We start from the raw sequence: 6,096 nt of genomic DNA, 5'->3' as shown, positions 1-6,096 counted from the left end.
AGGATGTGTCTAACTAATGGGTAGAGAGAACAGATGCTCTGCACTGTAATGCTGCTGGGCCCTCATGCCCTGCAGGGAAGTGAAGAAGGAAGTGATGGAGGATAAATCAAAAACCAATCCTCAGAGATGGACAGGTAAAAGACCAGAGGAGGAGAGAGGAGAGAGTGTCTAAAAGACTCTCTGATTCTGGTCCTGAAAAGAGTCTTGAGGATAATGTTAAGATTTCATCACAAAATGAGGACCCCATGTAATAAGGAGAGTATTCACATAGGCTGAAAATCACTGGAACTGAAATTCACTGATGCCCTGTGTATGGTCATGTAAGGGCAAATAATTCATTATTTATGGTTTGGCAAAGAAAAACTTCATTTGCATTCAAAACTTTCCTCTGTAGACCTTCCTTATTATATTTGCATGACAAGGGAAAGAAGAAGGGAGAAAAAATACATTTGAAACAACTGGTATCAAATTGCAGAATTGCCGAAGTTATTTCTTAATATTACCAGGGAGTCAAATCTTGACCAGAAAGTTGTAATTTGAATTAGAATTTGCACTGGAGGGATTTTGAGTGGGTATCTGATCTACATTATTTAAAGAGGCACTTCACTGATTTTCCACTTGAAAATATATCTTCTGTGGCTCTGGAGTTGCTCTTTGGTCTAAATAACCTGATTACATCATCACAATGTCAAAAGGGTTTATCTGAGTTTGGACTGGAAGACTGCAAATTTACAACAGACAGCATGCATTAAATCCTGGGTTGTGGAGATGAGGAATTGCATGGATACCATGTTGGAATATGGGAAGTGTAGTATCCACTGTTTTTGGAACTTGACCCATATAGACCAAAAGTGCTCTGTTGCACTGATTTCTACTATTCCTATTTGCACCTTTCTCTTGCTAGTCAATTTTATGTTTAAGTCTAATATTAAATCACTGAATCTTGTCACATTTCCCTTAATAATACTAATCATGCATGACTTAATCTGCTGCCATAATGTCTTTTTTCCCCTCATTTTTTATCCCTCTTCTGCAGTAAATGTACATTTTTTATATTTTTAAAAATGGAAGTTGCAAAATCAGTCAAGGAAAGGCTTTGAATGTACAATATATACTTTGCTGAATCAGACATTTTGAGTTCATAATTCACAATTGTGAATTCATGAGCTTGTTTGCCAGTACTGGCACCATGAGAAAAAAAGCCTTCAAAGTATTCCTCCATCATGTGTTCGTAGATTTTCATTCAACCAAGCACTACTCTACAAAGTAGCTCCCAATTAACTGAGCTGTTGCAGTGTTTGGTTTGAAGGAATTTGTGCAAATAGTTTCATGTGATGGTACATAACTCAGCGTGCTCATGGACATGGTTGCAGCCACCGCAGGAGTCAAGAATTGTTGTGTAAATAATTGCTGTATTATTCTGTCAATGTGCACCGTCTGTCTCAGCAGGCGAACTACTCCGCTCACTGTTGCTGTGTAAGTATGCTGTGAGTCTTTGTGTTTTGTGTATAATGTGCTGCAAAAAGTTAGTCACTGTATTCTTTTTTTCCCTTTTTTTGTGACATATTCAAGGGGAACACTATAATTGTGGTCTGAGGTGGTCACATCAGTGTTTGTGGACATAAATAACTTTATTCCAGTGCCAGAAAACAAAGAAAGAATTTCATTTTTACAAAAGATTGTCTACTATAATTGTAGAGCATTTAAAGGAATGATACAACATTTCAGAGCTGGGGGTCAGGACATGATTAGTGTAGCTTAGCATAGAGACTGGAAGCAGGGGCTCTGTCCAAAGGGAAAAAAATACAATTACAGACACCTCTACAACCCACTAATGAACACAATATATCTTGTATCTAAACAGACATCATATTGATATAAATCCTCTCATCTCACATAAGGAAAGAACAGATTAATAAATGTATATTATAATCTAGCAAAGCTGTTCCAGACCTGTCTACTGGCAATTTGTACTTCTCTCTTATTTCTAGCTTTGGAATAAAGTTTCCACAAATACTGATCAGAATGCCCTAGACTTTAAGAGTATTGTAAAGAATACTTTAACTGAGAATTATCCCTTAGCCTCTGATGCCACTGTACTCACATCTGTACTCCAGGAAGTCCCTCCGCTCACTTGTCTTTCACTATGTACTCACCAGTGCTGCTAACTTGACTAAACCACTAAACCAGGACGCTTTTTACAGTTAACTAAAGGTGCTGACACATTGCAGATTGATGCACTGTAACAGCATCATATTAGTGGAAAGTATCACAGGTGAAAATGAATTATAAATACACTAGTCAATACTACTGATGTTAGTAATAAATGTCATTTTAAAGCGGTAATAAGTAGGATTTGGATGATGATTTGTGGAGTCATAGGTAGAGTTGGTACCGATTACTCAGTAATTACTGTCTGGATATAAAAGTTTACTTTGACTTTATTTAGTCCAGCTTATCCAATATTGCGCCTATATGGCCCAGATTAGATACACTATGTGGTCAAAGGTATATGAACACTCCTGTCCTGTACTTTTTCCTGCTTTTAGGTTTTTACAAGACTAAAGAAAGTAAAAGCTCCAGCAACACTTGTAGTATACCAACTTAGCCTTTTCGGCAACCCGCGTTGGTCTATTAATAAAGTTCTCCTATACTACAAGTGTTGCTGGAGCTTTGACTTTCTTCAGACTTTTTCCCTTCTCCATGTACCTTGGAAGCAGATGAAGTTGTGCCAGAAACTCCACCTTATAGGTTTTTACAAGAAAGTAAAATGTGTGTTCTTGTGGATGAATGGGAGCATTTCCCAGCAGCCAAGTGTCCAAAAACGCAAATCTGGTAGAAACTCTAAAACCAGGAGTGCAGGCTGTTATTGCATCAAACTAATTATCATGGTTTTGCAAAGACATATTCAGTCGTTTGATATGGGTGTTGTGTTCGGGTGTCCATATACTTCTGACCATGAGGTGTATTTACAGTATTAAGAGGGTATGAAGATATTTCCTCATAAAGTGTCTTCTTTATTCATCATGTCGGTTTTAAGCCTCTATAGCTCAAGACATTGGTTTGGGACTGCCAGAGACAAAATCCACTCATCTTCACACAGTTGGGTGCGGTTGGGGCAAGTGCATGTTAGTGAGAGTCTAATTAGTGCCCCTATATCCCAGCATGCAGCTTCTCCTCTATTGTTACTCCTGGCTGCCTAGAGTGTTCCATAAAGGTTCAGAAAGCACTTAGTGTCCCTTTAAAACAACAGCAGGGAACACACAGGTAGTCAGTGCTAGTACAGTATGTGCCTTCATGTTCTCCTGCATCCCAGCAAACACAATCATCCTCTGATTGTTTTAACGTTGCTTGTTCCTGTTCAGACAGATAAAAGCTTTTGTTTCGACTGAATTTCAAAGGAGAGGTCACTGACATTCACTGTTAGATGTGTACAGGAACGCAGCTCAGCTCATATTCAAATACTGCTTAATTACACAGACGATGCTGTGACTTATACGACAAATCATATATACAGGAAATACGAATATTCCAGCTATGTACAGAATGGTAGTGATTACACTGGAGTTGTTTTTACTTAAGCTGTACCATGTACAGCACACTGTAGATCAGTGAATGAGGAGTTGTATTCCAAAGTATTATATATTCACTTTAGGAAATAATAATCATCCCCCGTTCGGTTTTTGAAAGACAGGATTCCGCCTGTGAGAGAGGTACTATTGGGTCAATCCAAGACTTGTAATCTAATTCACATACTAGCATATCAAACATGTTCTTTTCATTTTTATAAGCACTGCTTTCAAAAAGTGGATATCTCATTTTGGAATGAAATTCTTCATTGGTACTGTGAACACTTGTCCATATATGATGACTATTTTTTTTAATGTGTCTGTAAAGTAAGATGTATACTTTCAATCTAAGTGGATAGTTAAACTGTAATTGTATGTATATAGTGGGAAATTGCGCTTTTTTGGTCATTTTTTTGTCTTTGAGGAGTAATAAAACATGAAGGAGAAAAATACCTCGAATGGAAAGTGTTTTTATTTTGTACAATTACACTTTTCACGTTTCAGATTTGTAATGGTAGCCTATCACACACCTCATACATAGGCAGCAACAGTGCCTGAAAATATTAAAAGTGAGTCAATAAGCATTTGTGTCTGCTGTATATGTATTTGCAACAACATCACCCAGGTTATATTTTTATTTGACAATACATTTAACAGTATCAATTTGTGGCCGCCAATGTACAATTAATGCTTTAAAGGTAGCATATACAGTATGTAATTCACAATACTTGGTTTAAGTGCTCCTGTGGCCTAAATATAAACTCCAAAATCTACACATTAATGCTTGTTGGTGCTTATACAAAAAACTCCTCATCATAATAAAGAAGAATAAGCAGATTGCCAAGAATTCAGAGTATCCAAGAGAATTTATATAAGCCAAATATATAACAAAATCAAATAAAAGAGCAGACCCTTCCGCTAATTTACACCTGTCACATAATGTGAAATACTGATAGAAGGATTTTACTTTTTTTATTTTATACTGTATTCATTTGCATGTAGAGTTTAGAATCTACCTCTGTGATCTAAATTGTCCTTCATTCCAGATTTCATCTGGTACCTCAGCACTGAACTCAGTAGCGTACACATCTCTAAGATAACAAACATTTAACGTAGAAGTAAAGGCAGGAAACAGGAAATTAAACGTCTAGAGCGAAGGGGTGAATGGAAAATATACACAACAATACATTTTTAAAACTTCATATTGAGAGGGTGTTACATTGAAAATAATGTCTAATTTGACATAAATGAAAGAAGTGTGACTTAAAAAGATTATATTGGGTTTTGAGGCAGACAAAAGAAGCAAATGTGTCATTTATATAAATATCATCTCTGCAACATAGTCTGTCTCCCCGAGGACAAGACAACCTCCATACATCAAAGGATGGAGGAAATAAATGATTGTATGCTTTGTTCTGAGTTTTGCTGACCAATTTGTTCAAACTGAAATATATTGCTTCACCCATAGAAAACGTGTGTATTCATCAGGAATAACTGCTCACTAACAAAAATGTTGAAAAAGGCCTTCAGAAAAAGGAAAAAAATAAATCTGGTGAACTGTTAAATCTCCTCAGCATTCCCCCTCCTTTTAAAAAAAAAAACATCTTCCTCTCCCACTTTGCACTGCTCACCCCAACCCCCATCTCCCTCCCCCTCTCCTCCCTCCCTCTCTTTGAAGCTGTAATGGTGCATTCCTTTGTGTCTCTGAGCGACTCCCACCCAGGGTGGCTGCTGCCGTGGTCAGCGCCTCTCCTCCTAATGATGGCAAGTGAAGCAGGACAAGCATCCTCCTCTTCCTTCACCTCCTTCTCCTCCTCCCTGATCCCACAGCGTGGGGGTGGAGGAGTCAGAAATGCTGGCATGAAACACTGAGATCACCCTGCTACTCCAAAGCATGATAGCAAAGGCACATCACTGTTTGAGAGACAGAAAGACACGCAAAGTCGACTTATCAGACAGTAAAATATATGAAATTGGAAGCAAGAATATGATGTAACAGGTTGACAACAAATGCCACCTCGTTGTCTTAGATGAAAAATGTGATATATAAGATTGTAATAATGCCAACCAAAAGTATCTTTCCATCACTTCCATTTGATATCTTTAAGTTTACCACTTTTTAAGATACAACATTTAAACCTGGTATTAATATATGATGATTATCTGTGTGGATTGTTAAGTATAACATTACACAACCAGACTATAAGGTGTAGCATCACTCTAACAGATTCCTTACAGTCTGTGATCACTCTGCTCAGGAATTGTTGATTACTCACATTAGTATTGTGACATCACATCCTTTTCATTGGTGAATGTGGTGTTATTTTGTAAAATACGAGGCTAATGTGATGGGACCTTTCAGTTTACTATAAAGTTACTGCAATGACCTGCGAGGTGAGTGTCACATGACAGATGTTTAGTAGGTTAACATTATTAATAGGCTTCTGGAAGATGGTAATCTGAGCAAATGGGTGCTAGCTAAACGCTTACAAAATCAGTCTTGCCTTGGAGGTCATAGCAATCCTTT

This window comes from Scomber scombrus, chromosome 4, assembly GCF_963691925.1.
Source record: "Scomber scombrus chromosome 4, fScoSco1.1, whole genome shotgun sequence".
Lineage (NCBI taxonomy): Eukaryota > Metazoa > Chordata > Actinopteri > Scombriformes > Scombridae > Scomber > Scomber scombrus.
The sequence above is the reverse complement of the archived record's forward strand: the minus strand, read 5'-3'. Positions refer to the sequence as shown.